Source organism: Echinops telfairi, unplaced genomic scaffold, assembly GCF_000313985.2.
Source record: "Echinops telfairi isolate 266 unplaced genomic scaffold, ASM31398v2 ScPeMD7_3533;HRSCAF=4204_0, whole genome shotgun sequence".
NCBI lineage: Eukaryota > Metazoa > Chordata > Mammalia > Afrosoricida > Tenrecidae > Echinops > Echinops telfairi.
In genome coordinates, this window is record NW_022107431.1 from 62,730,360 (window position 1) to 62,738,648 (window position 8,289).

Below are 8,289 nucleotides of genomic sequence, written 5' to 3' on the forward strand. Positions count from 1 at the left end.
CACTCACACCACTGGTCCTGTAGGGCTCATCCGCCCTGGATTCCCTGGATTTTCAGTTCCTATCTGTACCAGTGTACCTCCTCTGGTCTAGCCAGGCTTGCAAGGTCGAATGTTTTAGAGTCATTCTGAGTTATATTTGACTCGATGATAGTGGAGTTTGGGGATTTTGTAACTTTCCCAGAAAAATCTGACAAAATCAGTGATGATAAAAATACCAGTAGCAATGGAAACAATGGAGCGTGGTTATAACTCAAGCAGATGAAACCACAGGACTTGAAGCACTGTTGTAATTGTGTGATAATGACAGTGCTGACTGGTGCACACTAGGAGGTTGAAAAAATAAATGAACACAGAGTTTTAGACTTGTAGATAGACTGATACAAGTAAGCTGTTTTACAACATTTTACCAGAAAAGCTGTATTTGTTGTTGTCCCTAACTACACGGATGTTGTGGTTGTTAGGTGCCGTCCAGATGGTTCGACTCATAGCAAGCCCATGTGCAGCAGCCCAGGGAAACACTGTCTGGTCCAGTGCCACAGTGTCATTGTAAAATAACACGTTTCTGCTGCAACACTGTACACATTCTATATATTTGCGTTGGTGTTACCCCCGGAGGAACTGGCACAGAAGTTACGTCTGACTGTGTCTGGCTACATGTGCATGAAGGAGAATTCAACTCCACTCTGGCCTGATTTCCTCGAGGCAGAGGTCAGACATTCCTGCACTCTCCAGACTTCTTTACCTACTCTGATGCCAACCCGCCCTCCCTTGGCACGCTCCTTCCCTGCTGGGGTAGATAGACAGAAACGGCCACATGGAACTCACAGACAACACTGATGGTTATGGAGGGTTACCAGGGAAGTTCGCAGGTTACCACAAATCAGGCCTGAAAATCTTCAGGATCTAGACCTCTTGGCCACAGCTCCTCTTCTGAGCCCTGCTCACAGGCATGTCTCCATCAGGTGCTTGGGCCCTGAGCCAGGTGGCTCCTTGGCCTCTGTCTTGTTCAGGAAAGTTTTTCCTGTTTGTTTTTAAAATCATTTTATTGGGGGCTCTTATAACATTCCATACACCAACGGTATCAAGCATATTTGTACATATGTTGCCAACTTAAGTTCCCAAACATTTTCTACTTGAGCCCTTGGTATAAGCACCTCCTCAACCCCCATCCTCAGGTATCTTTGATCAATTATATATTGTGATTTCAAATTGTACACTGTCCATTGTCTCCCTTCACCCACATTTCTGTTATTTGTCCTCTTCAGGGGGGGGGGAGCTATATATCCAATCTTGTGATGGGTTCCCCCTTTCTCACCCTTCCCTCACCATCCCCCTACCCTTATGATATCGCTATTCCCATTAATGTTCCTGAGGGGTTTATCTTCCCTGAATTCCATGTGTCGAAAGCTCTTTTCAACACACACCAATGTGTGTTCTCTGGTCTAGTCAGATTTATAAGTTAGAACTGGGTCATGGTAGTGGAGGGGAGGAGGTATTCAGGAACTAGAGGAATGATATGTGATTTGTTGGTGCTATATTACACCTTGTTTGAATCATCCCTTCCTTATAACACTTCTGTAGGGAGATATCCAATAATCTACAGATGGGCTTTGGGTCTCCACTCCAACTCCTGTCTTTCACATCAATATAATTGTTTGATTTGGATCTTTTAATACCTGATGCCTGATCCCGTCGACACCTCATGATCACACGGGTTGGTGTGCTTCTTCCATGTGGGCTTATGTACTTCCCTGCTAGATGGTGGCTTGTTTGACTTCAAGCCTTTAAGACCCCAGACGGTATGTCTTTTGATAGATGGGCACCATTGGCTCTCTTCACCACATTTGCTTATGCACACATTTGTCTTCAGGGAGCGTGTCAGAAGGTGAGTATCAGAGTGCCAGCTTATCAGAATAACATGTTCTTGTGTTAAGGGAGGCCTTGAGTAGAAGCCCAAAGGCTACTATCTGTCTACTATCTTAATACTTATCATATAAATATATGCACATTGGCCTCTATCCCTTTCATTATAAATTAATATATTTACATATATACATACCTATAGCTATACCTCTAAAAGTAGCCATTGCCTCCTATTTCTTTCTTCTATTTCCTTTCACCTTCCGCCTATCCCACTATCATGCTCACCCTCCATTTAGCACTCAATATTTCTTCACAGATAAATTGCTCTTGATCAAGCCCCACCTGGCAATATAAGACTTCCTCACCATCAATTTTAGATTTCTTGTTCCCTTATCTCTGTGTTTGTTAGCTCCTTACTCACCCTCCCCACCCCCTCCACTCCCATGTCCCCCCAGAACCACCGGTCCTGTAGTTTTCTCCTCAGGATTGTTCGTCCTGCCTATCTTATATATAGATAGATATAGGGCGAAAGAAAAGCAAAACATAATAAGACAAACAAAGCAAAGCAGAACAAGAGGAAAAAAAATAGATAGTTCCAGGTCTGTCTGCTTATATTTATGTATGTTTTCTGATCAAGTGTGTTGAGGTGCCAGGCCCTGTCCCCCAAGTCAGAAGTCTATTTCAGGATTCCTTGGGGATTGGTTACTTTGTTCCCCTTGCTGCCCAGTTGCACGCCCTTCACACTTCACCCCACTGTTCCTGGGACGGACCAGGCACGCTTTCCACACAATGTCTCCAGTGCTGTCCCCCGAGAGGTCAGTGAGGGAACTTCTTGTCCCTTGGTGGAGCCAGCCCTATGGTCCTCTCTATGTACTGGCTGCTCCAAGCAGGGATGTCGTCCCTGGGGCTTGGTAGGCCATGATCAGGAAAGTGTTCCAAGGCTCCTTTAGTGCTGAGAAATGCCCAAAGGGCAGCCCACTTGGCAAGCCAGCCTGCTGCTTAGAGACACTCAGCTTTATGTGTAGGCTGACAAATCCACTGCTCTACTTCATGCTCTTGCTGTCACTTCCACTTTCCTATGCAGGGACCCCATGCAGGCCCTGCTCTTGTGGCCCTTGATTCTTGGGTGGTGAAAGGCTAGTCCCTCCCCTCTGAAATGCTCCCCTCCTCTTTCTAAATTGGCTCACTTTATTCCCAAAGGAATGGCAAAACTGACCAATCACTTTTGAGAGGGTCACTCAGTGCAGTCCACACCTCTACAGTCATCTAGTGATGCTACTGCCCTGGGGTGTCAACATTGCCCCTATGGTAAAAATGGGCTCATTAATGAAATTCATCTATGTTCTGTGGTAGCTGTGGCTTACGGATAAAGGGAAGACAATGCATTTTTTTTCCTGTTAGATCCTACACTAGGGAACATGTAACTCACCTATCCAAAGTGAATGAATTTTTTTTTTCATGAACCCAGGGCGGATGATCCCTACAGGACCAGTGGTGTGAGTGGTGATACTGGGAGCATAGAGGGAGGGTGGGTCGGAAAGAAGGAACCGATTACAAGGAACTACATGTGACCTCCTCCCTGGGGGACAGACAACAGAAAAGTGGGTGAAGGGAGACGTCGGACAGGGCAAGATATGACAAAATAATAATTTATAAATTATCAATGGCTCATGAGGGAGAGTGGAGCAGGGAGGAAGGGGGAAAATGAGGAGCTGATGCCAGGGGCTTAGGTGGAGAGCAAATGTTTTGAGAATGATGAGGGCAATAAATGTACAAATGTGCTTTACACAATTGATGTATGTATGGATTGTGATAAGAGTTGTATGAGCCCCTAATAAAATGATTAAAAATATATCTTCTAGTCTGGCAGTTTTCAAATTTTAATTAAAAAATGTTTTATTGGCGCATAGCGCCCATATCACACAATTCAATAGTTCATTCATTTCAAGAAGAGTTGGGCAATCATCACCACCATCAATTTTAGAACTTTTCTTCTTTCTTGTACTCATTATTATTAGCTCCCAATTTTCCCACATTTTCTAAGAAACCATTAATCCAGTTACTGTGTCTATAGATTTACCCATCCTGGATTTCATAATGCAGAAAAATATGCCCAAACAACAACCACAAACTAACAATGACAAAGTAAAACAGAGAAAAGCCTCAATTGAACAGGAAGTAGAGAATATTAAAGATGAGAACAAATTTAAAATGGGTCAAAAGGGAGATTCAATGATAAGGTGTTAAATTTTAGCCTAACTGCACCTGTGATAATGTACTTTCCAGTGCACTCTGCATGGTAGCAAATAGTCTAGTATTTTTTACATGATATAAAGTGCATTCATTTTTCCATGTAATTATAAATTGTCTAAAATATTTTGCTCTTAGTTTTGAAGGTACTTGAACCCCTTGAAATCAGGACAGAACTATACTGGGGGGAGGCCAGTAAATGAGTCATGTTAAAAGACTAAAATCTATGAATCATCGTAAGCTAACAATTAAGTGATCAAGAATGATCACAGCCAAATTGTTTGCAGGAAAACAGTAAATGCAGAAATGGTTCAGCTGTAATAATTGTGTAAACAACTTTTCTTCTCCCCAGATTTTCTTCTTTATTATGTAATTATGTATAATTATATAATATACAATTCCGGCATGAAAATTGGCATCTACTGTTAAAGGTCTAGTTTGCAAATTAATAGTTCTAGATATTTGGTGTTCATCACTTTTAAGGATATAAAAATGATTCAGTTGCAGGTTGGCAAGACTGTAAGAAAGTGAGTGAACACGTTTGTGGTGGATGGCGATCTAAATTGGCGCCATTTATCTAAAGAGTAAAAGGGCGACATGTAACAAGACCTTTAAAATATATTTATGTCATTTGACAAAGGAATCCCACTTCTGATTATATAACTTTCTTCTCTTTTCATTCATCAATACTCCCATCCTTTATTTATTGATCAACAATGTGGGGAGCCAGCTATATGCTAAGTGTTATTATTATTTCTGTGAATAAAAAATTCTTTTAGACACGATTCTTTTCTGTCATACATCACAGACCTCCTCTTCTATGTTCACATGCCAATCTTGCCTCAAGAGATGCATTATTTATAAAGCTTTTTAAAGCATGATCATTCATTTTTTACAGAGTTTTAAAAACAAGCTCTGGACAGTTTAATTGAGGAAAAATATTTCATCTTTATTTTTCACCAGTCTGTTCTGGCATGCTTTGAATGGTATCAGAACCACCTGTGTCGATGATGGCCAATGTGCGCGATCTGTAGAATTTTCTTCATGTGGTACCCAATTCAATATAATGGCCACTGTGGTGATGGACAGCATTTCAATCACCATTTGAATTCAGATTTCCTCATGGCTGGGCAGTTGTTGGGGAACGTATTGCCTTAATTAATTGTCTCTTTTTCACTTCTCTGGGTGCTAATACCTAGTGCAATGCCTAACCAGAACTCATGGGCAAAATTCATGATTAAAGGGTTTCTTAAGGAAATAAACAAGTTGTAATGCCAGTGAAAAATGCTTCGAGGTGAGCCGCTTATCAGGCCATGTAACACAGTTCTTCCTGGTCTGCTAATACATGCCCCAAAGGGCATACCACTCCGCTGCAACCCTCGACCGGAGGCACATAGCTAAAGCTTAGTGGGACAGCAACCCTTGCTCCCTGAATTAAGTGCCCAGAAGCACCCCACTCCAGCAAGCATCAGCCCCAAGGCACTCATTTCCACTTCTGAGGGTCAGCATGCCCAAGTTCTCCAATTAAGTGCCTAGAGGCACCCACTCTGTAAGCAGCATCCTGCACAAAAGCACTCAGCTTTACTGGCCCTGTGGGTTGGAAAATTCATCACTGCTCCATGAGCTGGCTCATTGATCTGCTGCTGTGCCTTTGATGGTACAGCAGTGTTCTGGATCCAGGAAGTTTCCTGGACAGGGATCTTTGGTGCAGAGGGTGCCTTCCATTCCTGGCTCTTTCTGGTAATGGGATCGCTCCCTCAGAGTGCTTATTACATATGCAGCAGGATGGCATTGCAGGGACTCCTATTGGCCATTACTCACAGATTAATTCTATCAGTATCTTCCCCCACCTTCTTAGCAGACCCACACAGGAACAGTCATTTGGGGAGAGCTAGAGACTGTGGCCAGAAGAGCCATATTAAATAATGCATCACCCCTGCAGCAAGGATGACCAGTTTGGCTTTGCTTTGCCTAGTCATCTTCAGAGTCTGCTTATAGCCCGGCAACCTATTTTCCACTTTCCATAACAAGTTGGAGCTAGAGTTGATCAGCTCCAGTGGCTTTCCCATCTTCTTTGTAGGCATCATCTTCCTGTATTAGGTTTGGGAAGCCCCCAATCGAGAGCAGCCGCCCAGATGGTCAGGGAGGGAGAAAGGCAAGCATGATCATTTCTAACAGCAAAAATTGCCAACACGACTTCCTCCAATGTGAACACAAATGAATATAACAATACCATCAAAATGAGTATGTAGACGTTTTTGTAGTTTTGAGGAAACAATAGCATTTGAAAGTTAATTGCTGTAATTACCTAAATAGTTGAATGTGAGAGGGAAAACCTATTTTCAAACATTGGAGAATTGGTAGCAAAGAAGTATGACCCCTACAGAAAAAAAGAAGGAAGAAAAAACATATTAGACACACCATCACCTATACTTTCTGGCCAGAGGCAATTTCCTGTGCCATAGGCAGTGTGTACTCACAGTCTGGTAGTTACCCTGCGTTAGCAGTCACTCTGAGTCTGAACAGACCAAGACTGACGGTATAGGACACGGAGCCTTCTGGAATCTGTGGGATAGATCACTGAAACGAAGAAAGCCGCACAGATAAAATCTACAAAATTATTCAGTAGGGAACCCTTGGTTTTTATGTGAATACAAAAGTTCACACACAAGGTGAACACACCATTAGACCAGACAAAAATGACTGAAAGAGAAGAACAATTGCTCAGGACTTTTCAGAAAACAATCTCTACAGTTCATGGAGAGTCACAGTTGTTTATTTATGATTACTGGATTGCTTTAAGTACATTTTCTACACACTGTAGATCTGCCACCTTCTGATTTTCTATATGAGGGAAGGTAGAAAGAAAAGGTTGGGAAAAAAATCACAGAAACCTTTTTAAAACAAAAATATCAAAATGAGAAGCAATTCTTTTCCTTGATACATCCTCTATGGAGATGAATATGCAGCATGTCCATTTCTCCAGTCCCCCCCACCCCACCTCACCCCCCAAAAGAAAAAGATCTACATTCTTCTATTTGCACCATGTCAGAACAGCAGTTTTGGCATCCTCTCGGAACTCAAATCATGTTCTTTTAACATGTTCTTTGAGCTTGAAGAATATAAAGAAGTCTGAAGGTGCAAGGTAAGGCTGTGCAGGCGGGTGGAGTAAGATTGCTCAACAAAAGTTCTTGTTGGCAGGCCATTGATCCCTTGAGGAATGAACAGGTATAGTATTAATTTTAACAGGATTGGGGGGAAATGTCCTCATCATAATGTTCTTGGCCTTTTTGTTACCAATGCATGTTTCTATTTTCTTAAAATGTCTTTGTAATAAGGCTCTGTGAGCATCCTGAAAACCTATTTTCCAAGAAAATTTATTACAATGACACCTTGGAATCCCAGATATCTTCTGATCTGACCTCTTTGCCTTGAATGTAACAGGTCCACCAGATCTCCAGAAGCCACCGTTTTGATTGGATCTTGCTCTCTGGATTTTATTGGTAAATCCAAGACTCACCTCTGGCCATTATTTATTCCATAAAATTGTCTTTATTAGCTTTGATCTTTCTTAAAAGATTAATGGAAAATCGGTTTTTTTGAGCTAGCTGGTCCTTGTGCAAAGTTTTTGCACCTATTGAATGGAAAGCTTGCTGAGTCTGAGCTGTTTGCTTAGAATTGAAGATGCCACAGGACATGATGAGATTCCAGCTTCAGCGGCTATCTCATTAGTGGTGGGGGCCACCCGAACAAAACTAAAGCCCACGGATTATGGAAAGAGTTTGACCACAGAAACATGTGACCACATTTCTGGAGCTGCTAGTGGCTCTCTTGGCTGCTAAGGAAGAAAACTTGCCCAAGAATAAAGACAACACTGAGGAAAAGGCAGGGAAAGCAATAATGAATTCTTAATATCATTAGTCACCATCCTGGAGAGAGTCAGGTAAGAAGCCAGTTTTGGGTTTTTTTGGTTGTTTGTTTGTTTTGTTTTTTTCCAGACACTTTATTGTGGTTTGGGTGAAAGTTTACAGAGCGTGCTAGTTTCTCTCTTTTTAAAACCATTTTATTGGGGGATTGTACAACTCTTCTCACAATCCATCCACCCATCCATTGTGTCAAGCACATTTGTACATTTGTTGCCATCATAGTTCTCAAAATATTTTCCCTCCACTTGAG